The 19,332-nt window shown below is 40.5% G+C and overlaps 1 pseudogene; it reads left to right on the top strand.

Moving 5' to 3' along the window:
- Nucleotides 1-1,015: 1,015 nt before the first annotated feature.
- LOC133765292 (protein farnesyltransferase/geranylgeranyltransferase type-1 subunit alpha-like) lies at nt 1,016-15,366 on the top strand (annotated as a pseudogene).
- The last annotated feature ends 3,966 nt before the right edge of the window (nt 15,367-19,332 follow it).

Below are 19,332 nucleotides of genomic sequence, written 5' to 3' on the forward strand. Positions count from 1 at the left end.
CTCTCTCTCTCTCTCTGCTTCTGTAACTCCACCTTTCAAATAAATAAATAAAATCTTAAAGAAAACCAATACTGTGATTGTTTCATGTAAGAAGAGCTTCCTGAAAGGATTGTTAATAAATTTACCCCATTCATTTCATTAAACAAATGCTTGTTGTGCACATATTTAGCTAGACGTAGGATAATTCTTAGTTTTCCCACTAATTACACTGTTTATTAAACATTCACCTGATGTATTGGCATTCTTTTGACTATTAACTGGGAATGTTCAAACAGGATCAATTTCTGCTTAAAATAATACTATTTACCCATGTACCCTAAGTGGAAACAATGCAGGACGAAGAGTGGGAAACTTGAGTCCTAGTCACAGTTCTCCCATCAAATTATTAGGGAATCTTGCAAAAGTCCTTCAACCTGTGTGGTCCTGGTATCTTCTGGAACAAAATAATCGGTTGGATTGGAAAATCATGACAGTGTGTGTGTGTGTGTGCATGTTTAGTTCTACACAAATGTCTCAAAGAACAGGGCACTATCATGATTTGCTAGGACATTTCTGTCTCCAATGGCACTTATGCTCCCGACGATTCCTGTGTTAATATTTTTATTTCAGCATTATGATGGATGGGAGGCATGGATCACTTGGAATGGACACAATAGCTGTAGATTCAGAAATTATTTTCATCATAAACTTTGACAATGACTTCCGTTATGTTCAGTGTCAACTCAATTACTCACCCGAAGGTTAACTGTGCTGTGGTCTGTCAGCTGCACACGCTTGGGCTGAGCCTCTGATGACTGGCTGCGCTGTCAGCTGAAAAGCCAGTTAGAAATATGTGGAGCCTGGACATTGACCTGGGGGCTTTCCCCTCCAGAGGGAGGTATCAAATATTATGTGGATCAAGCACTAAAACCCTTCCCAGCATCGTCAGGTTTCCACTATGATTGTGATGCTATAAACTGGATAGTAGCTAGCCTCAGTGTTGTGTTCCTCAATGGAGAAGTTTCAAATGCTCAGAATGGTCTGGGGGAAGTATATTTTTGAGGCCCTCACAAATGGAGAGTGCTTGGCTGCCCCACCCCCACCCAGGCTGCGCACAGCTGCGTGCAGCCGACCTAACCTGCTCTGGACCTTTCCTGACACGCACTTGAGTCAGCTGCTCTCGGATTTGTGGGGCCGGAGGGAAATGGAGAAGGGGACAGAAGGTGAGAGAGAGGGAAATGGGAGTTTTCATGTCCTGTGTTCTCAAGGGGTTATCATCCGGATGGGTTCGAGAAGAATCTTCCTGTGCACTGTGCAGACTCACTGTGCTTTTCAGGATGAGGGAATTGATGCTCAGCGTGGTGAACACCAATGCCTGCAGCGTTACTGAAACAAGGTCTGTTATCTGGCTAAGCCCCTGCGGAGCAAAGTTAATCAGTCTCCTCCACCCCACTCACAGCTTCTCCCAGGCACTACATCCCAGGTTCCTGTCCCATCACTCACCCTCCCAAACTCCAAGCCCCATCTCCCATCTGACTCATAATCTATGTGCTCGTCTCTCTGTGTGTCTGTGTATGCTTCTGTCTGTGTGCCTCTCTATGGCTTCATGTGTGCAAGTGTGCCTCTGTATCTCAGTTTCATTGGTTCCTGTGAATTTGCATACATTTCTCTTCCTGGGACTCTCTACTTCCCTGTTTATTTTCTAACTCACATCTGATCGAGTGAAAAATAAAACAAATTTATTGTTTCTAAAAACACATCAACTACTGATTTTACCAATTCTGTTCTGAAAAGTTAAAATGTTGGGACAGGGTATTGGTGAAATGGTAAAGATATCAACTTGGAATGCCCACAGAGCACCTGGGTTTTAGTTCCAGATCTGCTTCCGGACCCATCTTCCTTCTCATATGCACCCTAGGGGGTAATGGGTGATGACTGAAGTACTTGGGTCCCTGCCAGCCATATAAGACCAGCAAATGAAAACCCTCTCTCTCTATCCTTCTCTGTCTCTCTCTGCCTTTTAAGTTAAAAATTTTTAAATAAAAAGTTACAATATCAATGTAATTCTATATTACAAAGGAAAATCTAATAGAATCACTTTTTCCTAGGTATCTCCCATCAAAGATGTCAGGGCAGATCTGGAAATTCTCTTCTCATGCCTGCAAAGGCACAGTCAGGAGGGCTCAAATGACAGGTCAGGCCTTGGACCCCTGGAATCCCTAGAGGTGACAGTCCTAGGGTGCCAGTGTGTGGCCTGGCACAGCACACTCAACTTTAAGGCCTCACTCCTACTACTACTCTGGAAAGGATTTGTGGAAATGGCACAAACTTTGGAATCAATAAAACCTAGATTCATAATCCTCACTCTGTTTATGACTACATAACATTGAGACGGTCACTGAAGTGGTCCTGTTTGCCTTTCTTTCTGTGTGAAATACAGACAATGCTAACCTGCCTTAGGAAAGTTTTGAGGTTGCTTGGACCCAAAATGAAATAATGTGTAGCATAAGGTTCTCTGCTTCTTGCTTTTGTTTGGTTTGGTTTGGCTTTTTTGTTTGTTAAATCTGAGGTGCAGTGGTTCTCAGTTGGGACAATTTTGTTTCTCAAGGGACATTTGGCAATGTCTGGAGACAATTTTGGTTGTCACAGCAGAAGGGGTGTTCCTGGAATCTAGTGAGTAGAATCCAAGGATGCTGCTAAGCATCCTGCAGTGCCTAAGATAGTCCACCACAAAAAAGAATTATTTGGTTCATAATAATGTCAATAGTACAGAGGTTGAGAAACCCTGGTTTACAATGATAAACTTTTTAGAGGAGTCTTATTTGTGGTATTGTTGTATCATCATTTTTTCTCATTAATTTGTTGTTCTAACGATGTCCCTGTTTATAAATGCATTATCTCCTAAGCATGTCTATGAGGATATTTCATGCCCTAAGCAAAGGAAGTTGGTTTTCTTTTACTCTTTGGTCCTCTAGCCCCTAATGTCCATTTCTTTCATGAACTATTGGGCAATCAATACAACGAGTCCTTGAAAATTTCATGGAAATGCAATTGTGAAAAAAATTGCATGGAATTAAAAGTATTTTGGGCACCAAGATAAACTTAACTTTTAATTTCATTTTGCCATGGACTTTTTGAATTACCCTCATAGGACATATCATATTAAGTTATACAAAGATTCACAATCCCAACTTCCATCTAATGAAGCAGTCCTTACAGGTTCAGTGACAACATGGCTAAGTATATTCCTGTGACCACTAGAAAAGTGATTATCCAATATAAACAAGGTAGTGTGCTAAGCCCTGGAGGTACAGATTTCAAACAAATCCAGATACAATCTCTGCCATCAGAAATCTATAGTCAAATAGAGAAGACAGAAAGCAACAATAAAAAACATGCAAATAAATATACAACTGCCAATTAACAATAAGTACAATATAGGAAAAGAAATAGATTCTAAGGATGAAGGGAGCCTATTAAAAAGGTGGAAAAGTGAAAGTGTCAGGGAAGCCCTCTCTGACTGACAGCTGAACTGTGACTTGGGAGAGAGGTAGGATTTAGCCAGTCAGAAAATTTTTCATAAGAAGGAAGAGGATGTGTCAAGGTTCTAAGGTCAGAGCAAGCTTTAACCATGTAAATAGTTGGGATTTTGGAGTATCTTTGTTTCCACCTCTTGAAATACCCATGCTGTTTGTAAAACCATTTGCCAACTGCAAAAATCCCCATTTGCAGTCTTTACAGACACTCATAAATGTATATGGTTTTGGTCACTTATTTTTCTCCTTTTTGGGAAAGGTATATAATTAAAGTAAGTATATTAATTATCGTCATATGATAATTATCATCATATGATGAAGTAAGTATATCAATTATCGTCATGAGCAAAATACCCAGAATAAGGGAAGCTGGAGGCTGTAAAATTGTCTACCTAGAAATGATGCCCAACTCCCTAATTTTTCAAATGAAAAACAATTGACTTGCAGTAACACCACTCCTCTAGCTGTCAGGAGGGGGGTAGGCTAAAACCTCTGCTGACTCTTATTTCATCCCAATTTCATTTCATCAGCTTGTCTTCATCAAGTGCATCCTCAAATATTGCAGTGGCATCATGAAAGATTGCGGTATTTTTCTATTAAATATCCAATAGTTCTAAAATCTGAGACAGGCATTGTAGTATATCAGCTTCCAATATGATCCACTGTAGAAGTTTTATATTGCTTTTATTCAAAGACTAATTAACCAAACTAACAAAGAAATCTCCAGCAATGGGTGAAGTATGTCTAGATTAATGTTGAATTTTACTTTTTAATAGAAACACAATAGAGAGAAAGCAATGTAATTTTGCAAATTTCTTAAGTGCCATATATACATTTCATTTGTACCCTCAGTTCTGCTCTTCAAAATGTTGCTTGCTTTATGTACTTGTTTGGTAGTGGTGCAGTGGGGTAGGAAGCTAGTGGTAGAGGAACTATTTGCATAAAATACACAGCAGGTCACCCTGTGGCTTTTGGTTGGGTTTGACCAAATGGGTATCATTATTAGTGGCAACTCAGGCTGCCTCCGTGGAGAGTATCCATGGGATGCCTACATCCCTTGACCAATGTCTCTTGTTGGGCTTCCAACTTTGCAGAATTTTCTCTCTCTCTCTCCATCTATACATTTTCTAGTTTCTAATTACCACTCCTTCTCATTAGACATAGAAGTAGTGGTAATAAAGGCCTATCTACTTACTTACTGTCTCCAAACTATCACATTATCTTTTTGGTTTCCTTATACTCTGGTCACACCTTTTCAATAGTCTGTTTTTCAAAGTCATCTCAGGGGCCAGCACTGTGGAGTAGCAAGTAAAGCTACTGCCTGTAGTGCTAGCATCCCATATGAGCGTCAGTTTGAGTCCTGGCTGCTCCACTTCCTATCCAGCTCTCTGCTATGGCCTGGGACGGCAGTAGAAGATGGCCCAAGTCCTTGGGCCCCTGCACCCAGGTGGGAGACCCAGAGGAAGCTCCTAGTTCCTAGCTTGGGATTGGTGCAGCTCTGGGTATTGCAGCTAATTGAAGAGTGGATTAGCAGCTGGAAGACCTCTCTCTCTCTCTGTCTCTCCTCTCTCTGTGTAACTCTGGCTTTCTAATAAATTTTAAAAAAAATCATCTCAAATTCTAAGTGAAATATGTCATCTGTTACCTATGTAACCCCAAATGGCTTCCCTGAGAGTGAACAGTAAGGAAGTACTGTCCATCAGTAAACAACTCCCCTAATAGCTGATGTAGGGGAAGAAGAACCTCTGTAGGTTATTAGTTGGAAGAGATCCCTGTAACAACAGACAGATTAAGAAGAGAAAAAAAAAGTGGTTTATTAATGTGTGTAATTTACATACACGTGAGAGCCACCCAGGAAATGTGTAATTCTCAAAGAGGTAGCTTTGAATTCTAGTTTATATAGCACCTCCAACAAAAAATAGTTAAATTTTTAGAGAAGTAGCAAGACAGAGGGAAAGGACATTTAATCTAGGAATAGAAACTTATGGAAAGGCAAGTAAATGGCAGATGAAAGCTCATAGGTAAACACTTATTAATGTAGATTCCTAAATTGTTATTGCCTGCTCCTAGGGGTCTAAAGTTGTCTTCGGTGGTTAATTCTCATTCTCCTTGGTAGAAGGGTGACAGCACACCTTTTGTCTTTGCAAATCTAAGACCTGGTTTTGGACAAATGAAAGGGAGACCGGTAAATTTTTCTGCATCTGCTTTTTCCTCATAACCTTCAACTCAACAACCTTTCCTATGTGGGGAAAGCATATTCCCATAAACGACTCTATTAAAATCACAAGGTGCAAACCATCCGTTACTTCAAATTTGAGGTCTGTCTTTCAACCCCTAGAGCTTCCACAATGAGATGTAACTTTAGCATTGTCTTCTTTATTTTCTTCCCATCTCTTCTGTGGTCCTGGATCACTCATTAGAGCTTTTGAAGCCTCCATAGTCACAATTTCTCATGGGACTTTTTAAGAACAAATCTCTCCCCTTCGGGCCCTGTTTTGAGTTGAACTGTATTCTCAAATAAGATAAATTGAAGTCCTAATCTCTGATATGTGTGAATATGACAGTATTTGAAGTAAAGCACTTGCAGATTTAGTTAAGATAAGATCCTCTTTGATGAGGATGGGACCATCCATTATGACTGGTATTCTTGTAAAAAGAAAAGAGGGTCAGTTGTTTGGTGCAGCAGGTAAGTCTCCATTTGGGACACACCTATCCCATACTGGTATTCCTGTTTCAAGTCCCATTTCCTCCACTTCTAATCTAGCTTCCTACTAATGCACATCTTAGGAGACAGCAGATAATGGCTTAAGTATTCAATTGCTTGCCACCCATGTGGGAGACCTGTACTGAGATCTGGGCTCCTGGCTTCAGCCTCTCCCCGCACTGGCTATCGCAGGCATTTGGGGTAGTAAAATAACAGATGCAAGATCTCATTCCATCTGTCTCTCTTTCTCTCTGCCTTTCAAATAAAATGAAAGTAAGTAAATAAATATACTTTTGGGAAAAGCAGAGGAAGAGAAGGAACAGACAGCCAAGCACATGGAAATCACCATGTGATGATAGACACAGAGAATGGAGTAACACACATCTATAAGCAAAAGAATGCTAAGGATTGCCTGCAACACCAGATCCTGAAAGCAGGGCATGGAGCAGACTCACCCATAGAATTCTGAGAGCCTGGCTCTGCTGGGTGCTTAATTATAGACTTCAAGTCTCCAGCACTGTCAGAGAATACGTTTCTATTGTATTAAGCCATTTGGGCTTGAGGTAATTTGTTATAGCAGCCCTCAAAAACTAGTATAGACTCCTTTCCTCTCTTTTCAAGTCTCATCGATCCTTTTAACTCTTTTCACGTCCCACCCACCCCACCTGCCCACCTCCCAGCCATGAATAGACATTTGCAGGGCTTGCCCCTAGCATGTGGGTCTCATCTAGAGGTGATCTTAATCCTGCTTCATCCCCAAAACCGTTGTCAGTGTGTGGAGATGTTTTTGGTAGTCACAGCTGTAGGAGGTAGCAATTGACATCTCGTGAATAGGAACAAAGCACAGGACAGCGCACCAAGCAAACAAGTCATCCAGCCCAAAATATCCGTAGTGCTGAGGTTGGGAAACTCCACTGTTGCACATGCCCTAAATATGCTCACTTTCATCTTGTCTACTGAAAGAAGGAAATGTATTTGGCTGAGCAGTGATGAGAAACAATTCATTAAGCTGCATGAAAATATGCATGCCATTTTGTTCTATTCCAGAATGACGAAGTTCTTAGAATCACTCAGTGTTTCAGCAAAATGAAATTATCTTTCGCTTTTAGGCTGTGGTACATTGTCTCTCAATCAAAACTCCATTTTCAGGTGAGCACACATTTAAACTCTTTAATCTGTAACTAAATTTGCAAACTTCTGCCCAGCGCCATGACTCAATAGGCTAATCCTCCTCCTGCAGTGCCAGCACACCAGGTTCTAGTCCCAGTCGGGCACCGGATTCTGTCCCGGTTGCCCCTCTTCCAGGCCAGCTCTCTACTGTGGCCTGGGAGTGCAGTGGAAGATGGCCCAAGTCCTTGGGCCCTGCACCCGCATGGGAGACCAGGAGAAGCACCTGGCTCCTGGCTTCGGATCAGCACAGTGCACCGGCCACAGCGCGCCGGCCACAGCAGCCATTGGAGGGTGAACCAAAGGTAAAGGAAGACCTTTCTCTCTGTCTCTCTCACTGTCCACTCTGCCTGTCAATAAATAAATAAATAAATAAAATTTGCAAACTTCTGGCACAAAGCACTTTACGTAAGGGTGCCCTGTTCCCTTTGTGATATCTACCTGATTCTATCCAGCATACAGTCCAGACATGTGTTTCAGTTCTTGTCTCCTGTCTCCTCTTTTTCCTGTCTCTACTCTCTCTACCCCTCCCCATCACTAATTCTGCTTCAGTTGGCAAACTTGTTGAGTTCTTAAAAGGCTAACCTGCCAAAATTCTGAAACATTTTTAAGGAAACCATAACTAACAGAAAACATAGGTGATTTCTTTTTCCCACATCCTCCTCCATCGGCTGATGCTTAGTCTAAACAAATCTACTTTTACCAAATTTGAATATTGAGTTACTACCTCCTCTTTCCAGTGTTCTAAGCTACCTGGCCAAGCTGCCATTCTCATCTTTCAAGGTATAAAAGCTTGCTTTGTAAAATGGGGGAGAAAGGGGAGGAGAGCTTGTTTTAGCAGGTGTTTAAAGACATGTGTTCTTAACATTTTTCTTTTTGATTGACACATAGTAAGTGTATTTATCAGAGTGTAATAATTAAATACATGTATATAACTTTTCTTGGTAAATTAAGCCTACTCTTTCATCCCTTTGTAACCATCTTTCTTTCTTTTGCCTAAAAGATTAAAGCTAAAATGTTGTCAGTGAGCATATGAGTTCCACCTTAAACAGAAGACGACCCTGGCTTGCTGTGTGATTGATGAACTAAGAGAAAGTTAAAATGATGAGTGACAGTATTGTTTTGCTATTAATTTGTTGTGTAGTTTGGGGAAATTTCGTTAGTCTCTCAGTGGAATGATTTTATCTTTTCATGTTTAGAATAGAGATGACACAAATGCCAAAAAAGGTGCTTAACCCACCGTTCATTAAGACTGGACTGTAAACACACCTGCTGTGTGGCCTAGTACGATTCATTTTCAGCTCAGACCTGAAGGCTAACACACAAAGGGGCTGGTTTGGGAGAAACCATTTCTACGCTCCTTAGTCAAAACATGTATGAACTTAGCAGTCACGATGGAATATAGTTAGAATATAGGAACAAGGAATAGCCTACCTTGCCTTATCATGGAGTTTGAAATAATGCTTTTACAGTCATCTGATTAACTTCAAATGTCTCCATTCATTGAGAAGACTGACTTCTTCCTCTCTTTGTCACATCATCACATTGTCAAATGCCATAATGAATTTTCTAGGAAACAACAACGGGAAATCTGTTTCTTCTTGAAGAAAAGGATTAAATAGGCTGGGTGAAGACTAGAGTGAGACATTTCTTGAATAAATATGACATATTTAGAAGCCAAAATGCTACCCTCAATAGTAATGAAACTATAATCTCTGGAATGGATGCACTGCTTCAGAAAGAGACTAGAACTGCCAATATGTAAAAGTCAGCTCAGTGTTGAAACAATCCAGAAGGTTTAAAATTATGGCTCAGGGCTCAGACTTATCAGAGTGACAACAGAAAAAACATTAATTCTTGCTCACTGAGTGACTTGAAATGACAGGTTGTTGATCCACAAAACATGCACGATGACATTATTTCATGAAAACAGACACTGCAAATTCTAAGACAAGCCATTATTTTAAGTACAACTAAGAAAGACAAGACAAACACTCTCAATTAATTGTGAGACCATTATGCTAAGTGTAAGTTGGAAAAGAAAAATTGGTACCACTTGAAGTATAGTGTGAAACTTTCTAATCACACTGAGTGTGAGTATAAGGCATCTCAATTATTATTTGTTAATTGTGAAAAATGGGCACTTTATGGGGCCAGAACTGTGGGGGCTGTGGCATGGTGGGTTAAGCTGGCTGTCTGCAGTGATAGCATCTCACAGGGGCGCCAGTTTGAGATCTGGCTGCTCCATTCCCAATCCATCTCCCTGTTGATGTGCCTGGGAAAGCAGCAGAAGATGGCCCAAGTACCTGGGCTTCTGCAGCCACGTGGAAGATCTGGATGAAGCTCCTGGATCCTGGCTTTGGCCTGGCCCATCCCTGGCCTTTGCGGCCACTTGGGGAGTGAACTAGAGGATGGACAATCTCTCTCTCTGCCTCTCTTTCTCTCTCTGTAATTCTGACTTTCAAATAAATAAATAAATATTTAAAAAAATAAAAATGGACATTTTAAAATGAAAGAAATATGGTTGATCTATTTTTTTATTGTTATTTCATACAAATGTGCTGAGGAACTTTTTGTTCTCTTCTCCCATCCTTTCTTGTGAGGCTTGGAATATTCTTGAATCTTGAATAACAAGAGAATTAAGTGATAGTCTTGGTTACTGTGTGGAAGACACAGAAATCCTCCTGGTCTCATCCTGCATAGAATTCATTTTATTTGCTTGTGTCAAAGTCTAATGAAACTTTGTTTCTAGGCCATATCTAGCTGCCTGAAAAGCTGGAAATGAAGTGTATTTGTTTGCTTGGGAGGAACAAAGGAACTAGAGTTACTCTCTTTACTGCTTCCAGGTGACCAATATGTTCATATTACCTGAAGCCTTGTCAAAATTCAGAATCATTGAAAAAGCATTCCTCACAGCACTCATTCCTTGTCTATGTGCACCTAGGCCCCTCCCACCTCAAGGCTCACAACTCTCAGGCTCCTTTGCTGACTCCCACTCTGCTCAATGACCAGATGTTGCTGTGACCACAGACTCACTTATGCCCCTTTTTGTTACTGCTTGTATATCCTTCTTCAGTGAGTTCATCCAGTCTTTTAGTTCCGAATATGATTTATATTCAAATGATATCCAATATTATATTTCTTGGCCTGATCTCTCTACAATTCTCTAAATAAGTTACACATTCAGCTGCCTTCTTTACCTAGCTGCTTAAAAATCTTATAGAGATGCTTTATAGAACTTGTCCTGGCCAGTGCTGTGGCTCAATAGGCTAATCCTCTGCCTGCGGCACCGGCACACTGGGTTCTAGTCCCGGTCGGGGCACCAGATTCTGTCCCGGTTGCTCCTCTTCCAGGCCAGCTCTCTGCTATGGCCCGGGAAGGCAGTGGAGGATGGCCCAAGTCCTTGGGCCCTGCACCCGCATGGGAGACCAGGAGAAGCAACTGGCTCCTGGCTTCGGATCAGCGAGATGCACCAGCCGCAGCGGCCATTGGAGGGTGAACCAACGGCAAAATAACACCTTTCTCTCTCACTCTCTCTCTCATTGTCCACTCTGCCTGTCAAAAAAAGAACTTGTCCTGAGTGACCACCTTCTATGGATAAGATTTTGTATCCTTATTTAACTTGTCCAGGAATGTAATCAAACCTACGTATGTGTGGGTGGATTCTGTCTATAACTTAATAAGAAAGAATCTAGCACACACCTGAAATGAATAAATATATCAGGTGACAGAATTTGAAAGAACAATAAAATTATAATAGTAATATTATAAAATAGAAGAGTACAGAGGAAGAGCTAAGAATAATCAAGGAATTAGAAATATGATGAATGATGTCATATTAATAAGTATCATAAGGACAGTAGAGATTACATTTAAGATACCATTTCAGAGATGAGCATGTGGTGTAGCTGGGAGCCCCACATCCCATATCAAAGTATTGATTTGAGTCCCAGCTACATTCCTTTCCATCCAGCTTCCTGCTAGTGCATCCTGGGAGGCAGTAGATGACAGCACAAGTGCTTGGGCCCCTGCCTCCAACATGGGGGACCCAGGTGGAATTCTGGGCTGCTGGCTACAGTCTGGCCTGGTCCTGGCCGTTATAGGCATTTGAGAAGTAAACTAGCAGATGGAAGACCTCTCTCTCTCTCTCTCTCTCCCTCTCTCTCTTTCTCTTCTCCCTCCTTTCAAACAGATGAAAATAAGTAAACACTAAAGGTAAAGATATTCCATCAGAAACTCAGTGCCTCAAAACGTTCCATAATTTAAAAAAAGAGTGCTCTTCAAAATCCATACTATGTGGTTATCTAGTAAAGCCTCTAAGCATTCGTTATTTTGTGTTTCTAAAATTATACGATTACATACATATAATTGGATGCATGGGTGTATGAATTACTTGGTGCCAAATTGGTGTAACTATTGTTTAAGTAATCAAGGTGGCAATCCACAGGTCTTCATAAAGTATGATTGTTTATTAAAACTTTCCATAGCTTATTTTGTTTTATGAGTATACAAATTACAATTATGTAGAAATTTCCCCATGTGTGTGAAATACTTGCATTTGATCTTCAAGAAATGATGGAAAGTTAGCAAAAGAAGAATCATCTGGGAGTTGACTAAATTTTAAAGTGATCTTTCTTCTCTTTAAACAAAATTATGTAACTAACATTTATTCTTCCACAACAATCCTTCATTAATTTTCTCCAAGGAAATATTACATTTAAGAGAAAAGAAATGGCTCTTTTCATCTCTGAATGCTAGAACTATAGTGTTTTAAGTGAAATGAATCATAGATATCAATAGCAAGAGTTCTGCTTGTGAATTCAACATGGAAAAGAAAAGGATAAGCTTGAGATTATTTTAAAAAGAACTATTTGTTTGATTGATGCTGGACATGATGGTCCTATAATTTATAGGCATCAGAAATAGTTCACTAAGCATTTCCATAGTATTATTAGGATACTGCCACAACTTTTCTTTGAAAATATTTAACATAGTTGGGAAATTCCATCTATTGTTTTCTATTGCTGCTGTAGCAAATTACCACAAGTTCAATTATTTAAAGTAATAGAAACTTACTCTTACAGTCCCAGAGACCAAAAATCCAATGTGGGTCAGACAGGTCTAACATTAAGGTGTTGGCAGCACTAAACTCTCTCCCATCACTTCATTTTTCCTATGTATAGAAGTACAGCCCTAGCATACCTTGGCTCATGGGCCCTTCCTGAATCTTCGAAGACAGCATTACAGCATATTTCCTCTCTGGGTCTGCTTCCGATGGTTTTTGTCACATGGCCTTCTCTTTGATGTCAAATTTCCCTTTGCTCCTCTCTTATAAAGAAGACACTTAGGACTGCATTGAGATAATCTAGGATAATTGCATTCAAAATACAGAACTCACTGTCTTTCTTTTCATCACAAGTTAGCATTCTCAGATTGCTCAGAGATTAGAGCCATTATTCAGGTGTCCAACACACTTCCCTTTCCCCCAGACATTTAAAGGAAGGATTTCCAGCCGGCACCGTGCTCAACAGGCTAATCCTCCGCCTAGCGGCGCTGGCACACCCGGTTCTAGTCCTGGTTGGGGCGCCAGATTCTGTCCTGGTTGCCCCTCTTCCAGGCCAACTCTCTGCTGTGGCCCGGGAGTGCAGTGGAGGATGGCCCAAGTCCTTGGGCCCTGCAGCCCATGGGAGACCAGGAGAAGCACCTGGCTCCTGCCATTGGATCAGCGCGGTGCGCTGGCCACAGCGCGCCGGCTGTGGCGGCCATTGGAGGGTGAACCAATGGCAAAGGAAGACCTTTCTCTCTGTCTCTCTCTCTCATTGTCCACTCTGCCTGTCAAAAATAAATAAATAAATAAAAATAAAATAAGGATTTCCTTTGCATTCCTTTTCTTCCCTCATTTTTTAAATTTTTTATTCTATTTCCACCTTTGTTCAAGAATGTCTCTCTGCTTCTTTGTATTTTTTAAACAACCCCGTCAAACTATCTAGAAAAATACTCCGAGTCTTAGGAGTTATCTGGGTCAATGCATCACTGTGTGTGAGGGAACAAGCCAGGTGGAGACAGAGTTTTTCAGTTAGTCAAGATTAGCTAGAGTTCCACCAACAGTGGAAAAAATGAGCCACTGACACAGATATCACAGAATCCATTCCCTATTTTTCACAAACATAGTTTTTCCTCTTGAGGAAATGCCCTAAATTTGCTTTTAATAAGTCTAGGCTTCTTTAGGGGGAGCCTTGTTAATTTAGCTGAATTAAAATTCTATTCAGACTCAGGTTTTGTGAGTTCAAATTGTTCTGCTCAAAATGAGAGTGTTTATATTGCTTGGGCACAGAAACTAAAGCATCTTAGTAAAAGATGCTGCAATGTGGGGCAGTATCACAAATTTAAAAATAATTTTAAAAACTGAGAATAAAAATAGCAAATTTCAATAGAATCACAAGAGGGAAAAGGATTTATGATCCTTTTTCTTTTGTGTTTATTCAGTAGCATTACAATTATAAGCCATCTTGAACATCATTATAATTGAAATATCTTTTCAACTAAACTGAAGAAAGAACAGAAGAGACACGTACTCAAGCACTGAATAACAGAAGGCTGAGAAATACAGAAGAGAACGTGAAGAGTTATATAGAAATATTCAAACATCTAAAACATAGTTAATTAGTGTTCCAAGAAGGGACAGAAAATGACATAAAGTATTTGAAAGAGAGTTGTCAGGAATTATCTAAAACTCACAAATGAATGTTAAGACACACGGAATTGTCTTCGTGCATTTGGGCTACTCTAACACAAATGCCATAGACTAAATGACAGCCACGGAGGAGGCCCCGGGAGGCCAAGCGAGGCTGCAAGACAGGTCAGCCAGAGCCGCAGCCACCCCAGCCGCACCCACTGCAGCAGCAGGGCAACGAGAAGGCGGAGGAGGCCGGAGAAGCAGTCCCATCCTCTATGGACGACGGGTTTCTGAGCCTGGGCTCGCCCAGGGGGCAGAGCAGAATGGGCTGATACTGATCCAGTACCACAGAATGAGGGCCCCAATCCAGTGGTCCAGATCACCTGTAGTAAAAAACCTAGAGATGCAAATGATTACTTCGGAGCTGTTCTGCAGCGTGATGAAGGTGGAAGAGCTTTTCACCTGACCCGAGATGCTCTTGAATGAAATGCAGCCGATTACACAGTGCGCCAAATTCGGAGAGTTCTCTTGAAGTCCTGTCAAAAGGATCTACACGAAGAAATGAGCTACATTACTGCAATAATTGAGCTGAGAAGCAGCCCCAAAACTATCAAGTCTGGTATCACAGGCGAGTATTAATGGAATGGCTGAAAGATCCGTCTCAAGAGCTTGAGTTTATTGCTGATATCCTCAGTCAGGGTGCCAAGAATTACCACGCCTGGCAGCGTCGGCAGCGGGTCACTCAGGAAGATAAACTTTGGAATACTGAACTGTAGTATGTAGACCAGCTTCTCAAAGAAGATGTGAGAACTAACTCTGTCTGGAACCAAAGACACTTTGTCATTTCTAATACCACTGGCTACAATGATTCCACTGTGTTGGACAGAGAAGTCCAGCATGCTCTGGAAATGATCAAACTAGTACCACTTAATGAAAGTGCATGGGACTATTTGAAAGGGATTTTGCAGGATTGTGGTCTTTCCAAATATCCCAATCTATTAAATCAATTACTTGATTTACACCCAAGTCACAATTCCCTTTATCTACCTGTCTTTCTTGTGGACATTTATGAAGACTTGCTAGAAAACCAATGTGACAATAAGGAGAACATTCTTAATATAGCACTAGAGTTATGTGAAGTCCTAAATAAAGAAAAAGACACAAGAAAAGAATATTGGAGAAATATTGGAAGATCTCTTCAGAGCAAACACAGCACAGAAAGTCACCTCTCAATGAATGTGCAGCAAAATAACACCATCCCAAAGAACACTATGGAGTGCTTTTACTTTTTTAAAGGACTCTAATGCAAGGTCATTTCTTTGCCTGTGGTGTGAAATGTGCACTGCACAGGTATTGCCTTTTAACAAGAACTAAGCGTGAAGTTCCCGGGGTGCTGCTGCTATCTGATTAGCTCTGAGTAATAACAGTTATTTTAAAGCAAACTGGTTGCAGGGGAGGGGAAAGAAAAAGTTTCCATCAAGGAACTTTTGTAGTCTTATCAGCATTTAACCCAGTTGCTTAGCATCAGCTCTTCCTTGAGTCACATGTGCGTAAGGATTTGTATGGTAGTGGCTGCAGGTAACTAGTAATGGATGTGAGGTAACAAATTGCGGTTCCACAGGCAGGGAACACATTGTGACACTATAGCTGCTCGGCCACAGTATCTTGTTCTTACTGTATCTTGTTCTTACTGTAACCAACTAATGCCAAAACAATGCTTTTGTAGTAATATTGTAGATGTATCTAAAAAAAAAAAAAAGGCATTAGTCCCATTCATGGGGCTCCACTCTCAAGATCTAATCATCTCTGAAGAGTTCCACCTCCAATACCATCATAAGTTTCAGCATATGAATGGGAAGGGCTGTAAATATTCAACCTATAGCAAGGATAAACACACAAACAAAATCACAACTATGTGCTTCATAGAAAAGAATTCTAAAAAGCAAAGACAAAGAGAAAATATGTCTTCAAAGCAGGCAGAGAAAAGCATTCATACTATTTACATTATCTCCCTTCAGGTCTTTCAGGTACCCAGCTGTCGGTGCCTGCTTGGGCTCTGTGCCAACAGCCCTTCCCACATACTTAGATATGACCATGTGTCATCTTGGAGAGGGAATTAGGGAATGCATAACATATATTGTATTGATGTTTTAGAATCTGCCCCAATGACAATGAGATCTCTCTCTTCAGTCGGAAGAACAATGTATGAAGTTTGAATTAGATGAAGAAATAAGAGATTGTAACTTTTTATTGAGTGGTTCTCCTTAGCCTCAACTCATCCTCAATTTCGTTTGGTCGTATATATGGAAAAATTACCCTGTTGGCTGTCCATATTCTATTAACCATCTCCATCCATATTGCCCATTGGCTCCATTCTCTCTCTCTCTCTCTCACTCTCTCACTCTCTCTCTTTCACACACACACACACACACACACACAAATGTGAACAACTCTGGAACTTTTCGAAACCCAGGCTGTGGATCCAGAAATTCTCCCCACCACGTCCTGTTTGGCAGTTCATTCAGCACCCACCAAATGTTACTCCCCTGTTCCTTGTTCCCATTTGTTTTCTCCCCAAATGCAATTGTGGCTTTCAGCTGTAACAGCCTGATCTTTGCCTCTGCTCCAGGCCAAGAGATCTTTAGGTGTGAACCTACTCTTGACCATCAGCTAATAAAGACTCATTCCAAATTCTCTGTGTGTGGCTGGTCTCTGTGACTCATGTTAGGTGCAACAATATCCTAACTTTTTTATAATTGTTGTCCACACACTGCTTACAACAATTAAAAGCCACCACACGGCTTTGCTAATTCCAGCACTCTGACACTCCATTGGTGTATGAGAGCTCAGTCCAATGGCAGTATCTTGTACCATTAGCATTAGCCTACAGCAGCCACCGCCTCAGCAGTGTATTCCTTACCATTTCGGTGTGTAAACAGTCCTCCAAGCTCTCTCTGAAAACACAGATACGTCAGTGGGTTTTCTAGACCTAGATAGTAGATGCACTCCAACATGCTCACTTCCCTGAGGCTATCATCTTCTATGACAATCTGGAGTTTCTGTCCCACTGAATACTACTTTATTTCAATAGGCAATAATTTATTCCAAGCTACTTTTCTGGTTGCTTCTTAGCACATTGCATGGAGTCCTCACCAGCATGATAAACATTCTATCATGTCAGTACTCTAATATAAACAAAATTTCCCTTATGCAATCTTGTATTCCAGTATCATCAGATCCTAGTACCATGTATGTAGTGCTTGTATATGCAGTATATTTAGTAAATGATAACCAAATACCTAGCATGGGAATTTATCAAACAACTAGGTACCAAGTTGACATATAAAATTAATCATCACAGAGGTCACTGATGAAATTGAGAATATTTTCTACAGGGTATTATTTACTCCTTTAATAAAACTCAATATTTTAGTATGGTACTTATCTCTATTTTGAATAAATATATTATTCCATTGATATTTTTCTTTCCTTAAATATGTTACCTTCACTTGAATAAATTGGATAAAATATACCAAAAAGAAAAACCAACTAAAGTATTCTTATTTTAGTCTGTCAAAACATACAGAGGTTGAGGAGCAACAGAAACTATTTACAAATTTGCTTTGTGCAGACATTCTGACATATGGGTTAAGCCTCCACTTTGGATATCCACATCCCATTTCAGAGAGCCAGAGTTTGAGTTCTGGCTCCATTTCCAATCCAGCTTCCAGCTAATATGAACCCTGGGAGGCAGCAGATGATGGCTCAAGTACTTAGGTTCCTGCCTCCCACATAAGAGACCCAGATGGAATTTCAGGCTCCTGACTTTGGTCTGCCCTGTCCCAGCTGTTATAGGCATTTGGTGAGTTAAATAGTAGACAGAATATTTCTCTTTTTTAGATTTATTTACTTATTTGAAAGACAGAGATAAAAAGAGAGAAGAAAAGGGAGGAGAGAGAGCTCATCCATTCACTGGTTTATTCCCCAAATGGCCATAACAGCCTGTGCTAGGCCAGGCCAGATTCAAAAGCCAGGTGATTCTTCTGGGTCTCCCATGTGGGTGCAGAGCCCATCTGCTGCTACTTTCCCAGATGCATTAGAAGGGAGCTAGATCAGAAGTGGAGGAACCAGGGCTTGAACTAGTGCCCATGTGGGAGGCTGGCACTACAGGTGTAGGATTAACGTTCTATGCCAAAGAACTGACCCAGACAGAATATTTCTCCTCTGTTCTCTCTCTGTGTTTCTCTGCCTTTCACATAAATAACAAAAATAAATTTAAAAAAACACAAAATTGATCCACCAAAAATCAAGATAACTCTATAATCAAGTATAACTGAAAACTATATAATACAAATAATTGAGTGGTTTTAAAATGTTATTAGGGAACAAAGTATATATTTTTATGATTGTATTCCTATACTACTAATAATTAATGTTTTATGACTTCTCTTTATATAGCCTCAAATTTCTACCTACAAAGCTTGGAAATAAATATGGTAATTATGGATATATTCCCAACTTCTGGGAAAATAGCTCTATGATACATAGATTATTAAGTATTTAATTGGTGATATCCAACAAATCAAATGTGTTTCTCATGAAATTTTTGCTAGCATGAGAAATATATCGGAAGTTTCACTTTTTTTTTCTCTCCCTCTTTTACCAATGTAACACTTGACCTGTGAAGTTATCACTTTCATTGAATGACTGCTTCTTGATACCATTTGGTGTTCTAAATTCCAAGAGCTAGATGTCCCACAGTGATTTCCAGACTTTAAAAAAGGTCTCAGGGCTGGGGTCAGCATCAGCATCCTATACGGGCAATGGTTCAAGTGCCGGCTGCTCCACTTCCAATCCAGCTCCCAGCCAATGGTCTGGGAAAGCAGTGGAAGATGGCCCAAGTGCTTGGGCCCCTGCTCCCACTTGGGACACCTGTAAGAAGCTTCTGACTCCTGGCTTTGGATCAGCCTAGCTCCAGCCCTTGTGGCCATTTAAGGAGTGAGCCAACAGATGGAAGATCTCCCTCCCTCTCTCTCTCTATAACTCTGCCTCTCAAATAAACAAAATAAATCTCAAAAAAAAAAAAAACTCTCAAAATGAATATGAATCTGCTTATTTTCTTTCTTCACATAATTATGCTTGATTGACTTGCCTGGTTTATTGGGCAGCATTGATTATTTTATCATCTTGCTGATAAAAAGAATATGGATTTACTATTGAAATTCATAAATTAGCCAAATTGAAGCTATGTGGTGAAGTAAAAGAAGAGC

Source organism: Lepus europaeus, chromosome 8 (assembly GCF_033115175.1).
Source record: "Lepus europaeus isolate LE1 chromosome 8, mLepTim1.pri, whole genome shotgun sequence".
NCBI lineage: Eukaryota > Metazoa > Chordata > Mammalia > Lagomorpha > Leporidae > Lepus > Lepus europaeus.